This window comes from Symsagittifera roscoffensis, chromosome 10 (genome assembly GCF_963678635.1).
Source record: "Symsagittifera roscoffensis chromosome 10, txSymRosc1.1, whole genome shotgun sequence".
Lineage (NCBI taxonomy): Eukaryota > Metazoa > Xenacoelomorpha > Acoela > Convolutidae > Symsagittifera > Symsagittifera roscoffensis.
The window spans coordinates 46545628-46557815 of NC_087071.1; positions in this window are offsets into that span (position 1 = coordinate 46545628).

A 12188-nucleotide genomic window follows, 5' to 3' on the forward strand; every position below is an offset into this window, starting at 1 on the left:
CCGGATTAAAAGGACTTGAACAGTCAGATTTTGAGGCAAGATTTGCAACCTCTGAGAGTACTACGGGGTTCACAATTTCAAATTTTGTGGAAACTTTAAAATCTAAGTTGTATGAAGATTTAACATAAAATTACAAGAATCGTCGAATCTCGTTAAGTATGAAGTTTCGAGTATTCACATTTAAAGGCCCAAATTGCAACCACTGTGGGAGCTCTGACACCATCCCATTATTCAACGGCAATGTATAAAGTGTGAATTTATACGTCGAAAATGTATAATTTTCAACGTACTAAATTCAACATCAGTATCAATTCAAGTATAACCAGGCCTCTAACCACTAATTATATATTGGATTCCAAAAAAATCTACATTGACTTCTTCGCCGGAACAATCAACTGTCGAAATTACTGCCTGATTGTATAAAAGTTATTGCCCTGCGTGGTCAGCCACAAATGGTGATTTACAACAGAGTACCAGAGGGGGACCTTTTGGGTGGCCCGGGGGTCGGATCCCTGAGGGGGGAAGGGGCATCCGCGCATCCCCTTAAATACTGGCTTTTACACTATTTCCAGTGGACTGGATCCTGCATCAGTTCGAAGCATCGTCTCATAAATCTCGAGAGACGAAGCTGTTTTCAGACCAAAAGGTGTGCAAGTTGTTTAGTGGGTGGCCTATAAACTTCTAAAACCTGCCAGCAATTTAAAATATTTTGAATTGCATGAGAGACCTAGCAGAGAAGATATCTTCAAGCGATGTCACAGAGCTCAAGTCTACTATACAAACTGCTACAGAAAACATTAGTCATACATTTCATGTGAACCTAATGGATTATATCCCTCTCCCTTCAGTTCCACTTTGTATTTCCGAGCAGCGCTGCGAAATCACTTTTTTAAAATCAGTACAGCAATTGATCATTCAAATTATCTTCACAAAAGTGTTCTACATTTTCTCATGTGAGGGTCGCAATGCAATTAAGGTTTATCTGCAAAAATTTTTCTAACGTTTTGAAGCGCAACATAAAATTCGTTGCAAGCTTTGATACAATATCTTGTTATAGCTATAACCGCTGTTTTGGTTGACTTTTTAACCTTTCGCACCATTCACCGGTTGTTTGTTTTGCACGCCACTTTTTGCAACCCTCAAAAAGAAATGGATCCAAGGACACTCGAGAAAAAAAAATTCATCAAAGAAACATTTGCAAAGACACTACCTCAACTATTATGGAGGACTCCTCCTATATTACCACTTGTGGTGACAAGAGACTTTTGTCAAAGTGTCGATAATGAGAGATTCCATTAGGCAAAATTAAGACATGTGAAGCCCGCTGTCGATGAATGAGACAAATACACTACAACAGCAAAAACTCCTCAAACTTGCAGATAACAAACGAAGGATATAGACGATTAAGAACTGTGCTAACAAAATTTTTTGTTTAGAATGAAGTCATACAAAAACAAAAAGTATATAATATTTTTTAAATGTATAAATCATAAAAATGTGACATAAATAACCTGATTTGTGGTTGGACAACCACTATTTTCTCAACCAAAGTGAACTTAAGTCTGTAAACAAACTTAATAAAAACTAGAGCGAACTTGAAGAAGGAATCTGAGTCGGGACTACTGGAGCCGTTTGAAAGGCGAGACAATCTTGAAAGTTAAGAATGGTCTAATAACCAAATGTAAGATCAAACAATGGCATCTTCTAGCGGCAAATTTTTGACACAAGCAAAATATTTACATGTTGATCAAATCCTTTTCCGCACAACGTATTAAAATTCTGAAATAATTCTGGCCGTCAAAATTGAACTAACTGGAAATTGTTCTTTGAAGTTTCGCGTTTGCCTTTTTGCGGCATTTTTTTGCTCTTAAAACATGAATGGCAAACCGTTGTTGAATGAAAAATATTTTTTACTTGTGCTCTTGAAAATTAGGCACAAATTAAATTCTCAGAAATAAATTTGTTAAAAGCTATGCGAAATCACTTTTTTAAAATCAGTACAGCAATTGATCATTCAAATTATCTTCACAAAAGTGTTCTACATTTTCTCATGTGAGGGTCGCAATGCAATTAAGGTTTATCTGCAAAAAATTTTCTAACGTTTTGAAGCGCAACATAAAATTCGTTGCAAGCTTTGATACAATATCTTGTTATAGCTATAACCGCTGTTTTGGTTGACTTTTTAACCTTTCGCACCATTCACCGGTTGTTTGTTTTGCACGCCACTTTTTGCAACCCTCAAAAAGAAATGGATCCAAGGACACTCGAGAAAAAAAAATTCATCAAAGAAACATTTGCAAAGACACTACCTCAACTATTATGGAGGACTCCTCCTATATTACCACTTGTGGTGACAAGAGACTTTTGTCAAAGTGTCGATAATGAGAGATTCCATTAGGCAAAATTAAGACATGTGAAGCCCGCTGTCGATGAATGAGACAAATACACTACAACAGCAAAAACTCCTCAAACTTGCAGATAACAAACGAAGGATATAGACGATTAAGAACTGTGCTAACAAAATTTTTTGTTTAGAATGAAGTCATACAAAAACAAAAAGTATATAATATTTTTTAAATGTATAAATCATAAAAATGTGACATAAATAACCTGATTTGTGGTTGGGCAACCACTATTTTCTCAACCAAAGTGAACTTAAGTCTGTAAACAAACTTAATAAAAACTAGAGCGAACTTGAAGAAGGAATCTGAGTCGGGACTACTGGAGCCGTTTGAAAGGCGAGACAATCTTGAAAGTTAAGAATGGTCTAATAACCAAATGTAAGATCAAACAATGGCATCTTCTAGCGGCAAATTTTTGACACAAGCAAAATATTTACATGTTGATCAAATCCTTTTCCGCACAACGTATTAAAATTCTGAAATAATTCTGGCCGTCAAAATTGAACTAACTGGAAATTGTTCTTTGAAGTTTCGCGTTTGCCTTTTTGCGGCATTTTTTGCTCTTAAAACATGAATGGCAAACCGTTGTTGAATGAAAAATATTTTTTACTTGTGCTCTTGAAAATTAGGCACAAATTAAATTCTCAGAAATAAATTTGTTAAAAGCTATAAGCATCATCCAAAATCAGAAGATAATCGGGTATTGTTTGGTTAGCGAAAGAAATAGTTACTTCAACTCGAAAAGTACAACAATAAATTGCTCTTCTAGTTGATATAATAAATATTTTTGTATTGCATCAACCTCAGATGTTAATTTGTTCGCCGATGACCCTAACATCTATGGTTTGATCGACAAACTACAAGGGGAAGAATATGACCTAAATTATAAGTCAATTGACTGAAATCCTCAGGGATAATCATAAAAACTTGGGATATTCGTATTCGTGGGAAATGGGATCACGTTTATCACGTTCCTGAGGATTGAGATCCAGTTTTTTTCCTAAAATGTTATCCTGTTAAAAAATGCTTTTCACATCTCTTCAATTTAAGTGTTGAGAACATGTCACGGTATTTAATTTTCTCTTTCTTGCTTTTTTCTGAAAGCCAGAAAAAAACAGCTCAAACGTGCTCCTTGCTGATCTCAGTTTGAACGCAGAAGCAAAGCGAACTTCGCAGCACTTTCGATACAAAGCAAGCGCAGCATTGCAAGCTAGCTAATTAGACGGAAATAACAAAATCGAAATAATTTCAGAAAAACACAACCACAAGAATTAAATCAAGTTTTATTATTTACCGAGCGACCACTAAGCCGACAAAAATTGGGAAGGTGCACATTGAGCCGACAACAGAAAACGCCATAAGAAACTGTTTCCATAAAACCATTTTGAGCAATTAAAGTAAGACTTTGAAATTTTGCACCTTAAACTGCCTCAGTTTTGCAAAAAAAATGAATTAAATTTCAACCTTCGAAGCATCACAAAAAAAAACAAAGCCTCTAAAGCATAAATCCAAACTTTTCAAGCGGAATAAAGTTTTAAAGCGGAAAAAAAACAATAAGGAAAACCAAGAAAAATGAGTAAATCAAAAACACTTGCACTGAAAGCACAAGAAAATTCTCTGATATGGCAACTAAGCCTACAAAACATAAGCAGACGAACAAGCAACCGGTTACAACGCACTTGCTCTCGAAATTGTAATAAATCACGAGCTACTAAGCTTATTACTTTTTTTTGTTCCGACCATTGAAAATGGGGAGGAACTTTGTATTCGGGTGTTTTAGTTTTTTTTTAGTTTTGTTTTCCACGCAAAATCAGGTACCATTAATAATCATCAGACTGGGTTGAGTGATTTATCATTTTAACGCCCTTTCAGTCGTGATTCAAATCACATTAAAAATTTTCAATAAGTTATCCCAGTGCCGAGAAAAAACGGTTTGAAATTTTTGATTGTTTGTCCTAATTCGTGCGAATAATGCAAGTGAGCAGGCTTACAAGCTGAATTATTCTTAATTTAGGATCTTAAAAGTTACTTTTAAGCAAGTAAAACTAGTTTTTGAAGTTTTTTAGTATTATTTCCAATTAATTTTCCAACAAGATATCCCAGTGTCGATAAAAACCGGCTTGAAATTTTTGATTGTTTGTCCTAATTCGTGCGAATAATGCAAGCGAGCAGGCTTACAAGCTGAATTATGCTTAATTTCGGACCTTAAAAGTTACTTTTAAGCAAGTAAAACTAGTTTTTTGATTTTTTTTTTAGTATTTTTTAGTATTAATTTTTTTTAGGTTTTCCAGTAATTTTTCTACAAAAATCATTGTCCAATTTGCCTATATTACTATGACTGTCTAACATGCTGAAAATCTATTTTTACGTCAGATCCATATCACACCAAGCAGAAAAAAACTACACTGATTTAGAAAAACTTTCTAAACCTAGTTTTCTAAAGACCATGGTCGGAACATGTGCTACTTGCACAGTAACCGGCTATCCTTCTTTTTATCTGAAAATCCATGTAAGGCTGTCAAAAATTGCTACCAAATCTAAATTACAGTTAAGTTTAGTTCTACATTCAGTAACCGTCGTTAGAATGTTCATCAGTACATTTTGGTTTAAAACAGCTTTTCGTCATTTCCTTCTGTTTCCACCAGTGATGAGCACTTTGATCAGCTTAAAATTTATTCATATCAATTTTTACTCGGATTTATTGTAATTTTTGAAAATATCTAAATCTCTAATATCGAATTCCAACTAATGCCATCATTCAAAGTGATCATTCAATCGAAACTTTCATTTGAGTAAAAGAAATTACTAGTCGAATTTATCTGAAAACGATAATTGCTAGTACTTTTTACTCATTATGTTTCAGCAGTTTTCTTTTGTTTTACTTTATATAACTTCAGGTATTCGACAGTTTATCGCTGGTGCCTTGTGAAATCATCTGGCACTGATTCCAGTCCCCTGGGCCTGTAGAAGTTGCCAGTGATGAAATAGTCACGCACATTCCACATATAGTGCACTGGCTGGTCTATGTACCTGAAATTATTCACCATAGCCTGAAGACAAACATAATCTGATTAGAGCAATTGATATCAGGTAGTAGTCTTTTAAGCCACTGTTGATCTTTTAACTCAAATTCATCTTTGAAACTTGAGAAGAGCACAATTTCATTCCATCTTCTTCGAACAGCGAGACTGAATATTCAAAAGATTACGAGCACTAAAAAGTTTTTAAGCATATATGAGACAAGATGATTTTATCTTCAGTCGGATAAACGCACACATTTTAGAGATTAAAACGCCCACTATTTGTAGAGAATATGTTTTTAATTGCACATTTTTGATATATTAACCGTACATTTTTTCAGGATAAACGCATATTAAAAATCTCACCTTTGTTGTTGTAATTTGGACAATCCATCTCCCTTCTGGTAGTTTCCGAAGAACACCTGGTCGTTTATTTTGCGCCCAAAATAGGGCAACATCATGATAGCTCCGGTGATGGCACAGGGCACTCCTATTTCGACCCACCACATGACTAAGGATCAGATACTAGTACGAAAGGGGACAGATTCAATGCAACTGAAAATGAACCAAAAAGGTGAATGAAAAAATCACAAAACTGCAAATCAACAGAACACATGACGCAAATTGGCTCATTAGAGGCCCGCAGCCTAAAAACAAAAACTTATATCCACCCCTCAGTTATAGTGTTTTTGTATTGCTGGGAAAACTTTTTGGATGGGCAATAATGAGAAAAAATTCAAAATTCATAGAAGAAAAAAGAAGCCAATAAAATCATGGCTTTGATTTTCCTAGAAACGGATCAGCACATTATTTGTTCTCATTATCAACTAACACAGCTCATCCAGCATTCAAACGTAAAATTAACTGTTTCAGAGGTTTGTGACTAAAGATCAACCTATTTAGACAAATTTTAGTGCATCCGAAGCTGAAGAATGAAACCATCTTCCGCAACTTATCAGGAGAGAGGAGGGTAACTTATCATAGTCTCCAAGCTCATTAAGAAACCCAAAAAGTCAAAGAAACACCGACAGAAATGAAATAAGCTCATAATCTTAACACCACAGGAACGAATAAGAAAAGACATGATAAGCCATTCGTTGCGAACAAAATGTTCTAACCAGATTTATCAGTAAATACATTAGTAAAATACGTTTATTAAATGGAAAAAACGTTTTTGAAAAATTTAAACCGAAGCAATTATAATTAGAGTTGGCAAATTGTATGTTATTTTCGAAAATAACAAACTAACAGTTAACTATTGGAAAAAAACATGTTATTAATGTTAAATAGTTCAACACATTAAGAAGCAATAAGTTTCTTGAGAAGAAACGCCAGTTTTTCAGCTTTCTTGACGCCAAGTTGGGCTCTGAACTTCCCATACGTGAATACATCACGTTGAAGAGTTCCCATAAAAATAAAAAAAATTCGAACTGAAAAAATTCGGCACTCATAAAAATTCATATCCCCCACAGCGGAATGTTATTTAATCTAAAAAAACCTGTTAAATGCGGAGTGTTTTTATCAGAAAACCCACAATTCTAGGAAATAGCTAACACCACTGTTAGAAATTAGAAATAACATTGTAAGTTAAATTAAATGTTAAATAAGTTTCCAACCCTGATTATAATCGGTTGCTATACATTAATAAACACAGAAAGTTCAAGCACGCTTATTTTGCAAAGAAACTTAAAAACAGAGGTGAAGCAGAATTTTGTACCACCATATGCGATACAACACAAGGTTAGCATGGTAAACTAGCCGACAGAAAATCAGACGGAAACCGCTAAGTCAATAAATAACTCTGAAAAAAATATACTACAAAAAAACTGAAACAAACTAGTCTACCATAACTTTTATAAAATTACCTCAATTTGCCATGAAAAAATCCTGAAACGACTAAATGACGAAACCAAACGACAAAATCAGACGAAATCAAACGAGTAAATAATAAATTATCATCGGAGAAATAACAATGGAAGCGGTAAAACAGCCAACAATTCGTAAGCCGAAAAAAAGTTTTGAGAACACGGATACGGATAAAACTTTTTTCTCTCATTTTCGCGAACGACGCAATATGAAGCAACTAAGCTGTTGTAACCGTTCGCAAAAATGAAAACTTATTGCAGAATAATTAGATTGGAAATTGCAGCCTGGATTTTAATCTGAAAAATTTCCTGCAGCCGATTTACTAGCAGATTGAATTACCCCCTCAAACGAGTAAATAGGGGGAATTCCCTCAAATGAGAAATCAAACGAGTAAATAATAAATTATCATCGGAGAAATAACAATGGAAGCGGTAAAACAGCCAACAATTCGTAAGCCGAAAAAAAGTTTTGAGAACACGGATACGGATAAAACTTTTTCCTCTCATTTTCGCGAACGACGCAATATGAAGCAACTAAGCTGTTGTAACCGTTCGCAAAAAATGATAACTTATTGCAGAATAATTAGATTGGAAATTGCAGCCTGGATTTTAATCTGAAAAATTTCCTGCAGCCGATTTACTAGCAGATTGAATTACCCCCTCAAACGAGTAAATAGGGGGAATTCCCTCAAATGAGAAATCAAACGAGTAAATAATAAATTATCATCGGAGAAATAACAATGGAAGCGGTAAAACAGCCAACAATTCGTAAGCCGAAAAAAAGTTTTGAGAACACGGATACGGATAAAACTTTTTTCTCTCATTTTCGCGAACGACGCAATATGAAGCAACTAAGCTGTTGTAACCGTTCGCAAAAAATGAAAACTTATTGCAGAATAATTAGATTGGAAATTGCAGCCTGGATTTTAATCTGAAAAATTTCCTGCAGCCGATTTACTAGCAGATTGAATTACCCCCTCAGCGGCATATTCGCAAAATTTGTGTACTTGAAGCTGGAAACATATTCTGTCCGTCAACACTAATATTGGATCAGAATAGCAAAAACTTGGGAATTTTTTTCTGTTTGTTTTTGTAGTTCTAATGACGACTTAAAACTGTAGGGGCTGCAATATGATACCACAGCCTACCCCCTAAGAGCGTTCTTTGGAGTAATTAAATAGCTCAAAAACCCAACTTATGTCATTACTATCTCCCACTCTGAAGCTTGAGTACCTTCGGCAATAACAAAGATCTTGAACGTCTAAATACGCCGCTAAAAACGCTGAGACTCTCTGAAAATCTTAAAGGTCTCTCAGAAATTGGAAAAACTTTAACTAAAAGCTCAAAATGTGGCAATACAAATATTATACGCCACTCCGAGTCATTAACCCACCAAATGCCAATCAATAACTATCAAATCCTGTATATCCACGACTGTACCAGAATAAGTGTTTTTATGCGTAAATACCAGAAGGCAAGCAAAAACTGATAAACTTTCAGGTCCGTAGGCAGAAACTAACTAATTTCAATCAAACCAATTTAGCTCGCGCTGTTTCAAATCTCGGGCAAAGAAACGAAGTGTGAATTGAAAAGATGCGCATTGTAACTGAAATTAGTTGCCTTTCATCTTAATACGAGCTACGCTGTCGAAAATTGACGTTGTTAATCATCAACGTGGTGATTGGTGAATGACTTCATCTACGATTCGTTCTACAATAGGCTTGAAGCATCAAAAACAAATTCTTTTCACAACACTCAGAAATTTATATGGAAACTTTTTCCATGAAAGAGCATGCAGGCCTATAAAAGGGAAAAAGACAAAAAGTTAGCCTTACTCTAGGAACCTTAAAACCGTAAAAAATTCTTCTTAAAATTTGAGGAAAAACTACAAGTAAATTGGATTTTTTTGGATAAAAATTTGTCAAATATTGAAAAATTTCTTCTCTTTGATTCCGATTCGCTCAAAGCAAAATACACAAAAAACATCGCAATTTCCAACAAAAGTGGTCGGAACTTTGTCAACAGCAATCGGCTACCCTTGTTTAAAGTTCAATTTTGTGGGCCTGAAAAACCAACGATAACAGTTTTTTACTTTTTTTAATTCGGCACAATTCGAATAAAGCCTAAATGATCTATATTCACTTAATTAACTCATGTTTCTTTTTGTGTTAAAAAAAAACGAATCACTACTTGCATTTCAACTCTGAAAAAATTTGAAAAAAAAGATTGGGGATTTCAGAAAACTCACTTGGATCAATAACGCTTCAAATTACAGCTCATTAAACTTCGTTTATATTACTCAAAACAATCACTTATAATGTTTCTCCTATGAAAACCATACAATGAATTGAAAACATTTTTGCGGTTATCATTTTTGCTCAATTGAGCTTATCCAATTTAATGATCAATTTTTTGAACTCATTTTTTTGGTGATAAATTGGGAAGTTTCTGATGATAAATTGGGAAAATATTTCCACGATGAGAGTCAAAACTTGAACAGCGTTGAATTTATGATTCACAAAGACAGACGAAAAAGTCATTAAAAAACTTAACAGCCAATAAGTATGTTTTTTTATCTCTTTTTGTTTTTTTAATTGTTTTTTTTTAATCTCAACTTTCAAATTTCCAAGAAAAAATATAGGGCCTTGAAGCTCTTTGAACTTCAAGAACAATTTATGAGACATTTTGGAAAAAAACTAACCAAATTTGAGAAATTGGATCAATAGGTAAATTTTTTAATCCACTGGGAAATCTGAAGATTATATTTTCGAAATTAGACATCGCTCACGTTTTTCGTGATCTTTGCAGTTTCGCTGCTCGATAATGAAATTTTTTTTAAAAAAAAAACTATAATGTTTTAATACCGCTTCAACTTTCAACGCAGGCATCTTGAAATTACACCAACGTAGACTTCTTGAAAATTAGGGAAGCCCATATTTAAATTTAAATGGTCGGTAACTCAAGACGCACAGTGATCTATGCTTGTTGCATGAGGGTGATGCAACAATTTCCACTCGAAAAAAAATTGCCTAATACGTAGCACTTGGTTCCCACGAAAGGAATTGACAGTGGCTCTAAAACTTTCAAGAATGACATTTTTGCGACACCGATACAAAATTATGACAAAATTATCTGCTTTCTATCGGAGAAATCAATTTTCAGTCTAAGCATAATAGATGTATACATTTATCTGTTTCCTTTACGGTGAAAAACGTTGGCCAAAAAGCATAAAAATATCCTCAGAATTTTCACAATTATTTTGGAAATCAATAAACTAAATTAATCAAAAATGCTCTGGATACCAAAAAAACTCTTTAAGTTGCTTTCTTGCCACTAAGAGAATGAAATAATACGACACAAACATAAGAAAAACACTAGTAAAAAAATTTAAAATGTTGAAAAAAAAACTAGAAACTAAAATCTTACTGACTAAAAAGCCGCCGCTTCTGCAGGAACCATTATCGCAGCCGGCTTTTTTCAGGTGAACTTTTCATCTCAGCTTTGATAGTGTAAATTTTAAGAAAATTCTAAAAGTTTCTACAAAACGGCAAAAGGATTTCCAAAATCCATGCATTTTCCCTGCAAATAGGAGGTTGTGGCCGCTTAAGCAGAAAAGTTTCCAAAATGTGTTAAAAAAATTTGGGCGCAGCCGCTCATACAGGAGGCTGTTCGAAAACTTTCTATTCATTAAAACCAAAAATTTGGATTGAGAGGGTTTTTTTTTGAGAAAACGAAAAAAATCAAAAATATGGGTCAAATATTTCCCCACAAACTTTTTCGGAGACTGTAGATAGACAATTAGAAAAATTAGCTGTGATCATATTCAATTCACAATGAAGTTGATCAATTCAAACGAGAGTACAGGTGCTCAGTTAACTAAAACTATGGCACCAAATAAATCAGACATGCAGCGAAAAAACTGACAGATTTGTCAAACTTTATTTTGTTATAGACAAAATCGAAACTTTGAAATCCACTTAGCAAAAATGAGAGTTCCTGACTGGACTCGAACATCAACACAGATGCAAATTTGCACTTCGCACACACATGCAAAAATATGACCGATAACGCTACTGGGAAAAAACTTACCGTGTAAAACTTTGAGTCTAGAAAATCTCCTAAGTGACGCACGCCAATTATGAGTCTAAATAATTGCTAAGTGACGCAAGCCAATTCTGACGCATTAACAGTACCAGTCAATAATAAAAACGAAACTTACCAACTAACATGCATCAATTTATAGAGCGGACGCATTTAAACAAGCATACGGAAAAGTTCATTAAAAACATCCGACCCTGTCCAGGTTTGAACCCTCTTTTTTTTGTTGCGGGTCTCCTTCACTTTCTCTATGCTACAGATCCATGATACATTGAAGCTAAAGTGCTTTTTGTAATATAATAGTTTGGGTTAGTATCGTTAGCAGTGGCTGTACTTAATAGCTGGTTATTGATCAAAACGAACACTTTCAAAGTGAACACATTTTGTCGCAACAATATTTGCGACTTAGGTTCCAAAAAAAAAGAAAGTTCAGAGTACAACACAAGCTTTGCTTGTGTAAAAAGCTGTTGACTCCAAAAATTAGCAAGCCCAAGTTGCTCAAATCGAACTCAAAAAACCGCAAATACCTGTGTAATACTAAGATCTTTTTGCCACGTTACAAATACATGACAACTATAAGTAATACATTTTCATATTAAGGCCAAATTTTTGTTTGCAGAGGAGATTGGCTCAAAAATCAGGGAAAAACTGTTTGAAAATTATCAACAGAATCAGAAAAGTTGACTTGATTTTAACAGCTCCGTTACACAAAATTTTTTTCTTTTGATTCTGACAAAAAGCAATCAATACTACAGTTTGTTTCCAGCATTCGCTTTATGTAACATATTCAGGAAAGCGCGAAA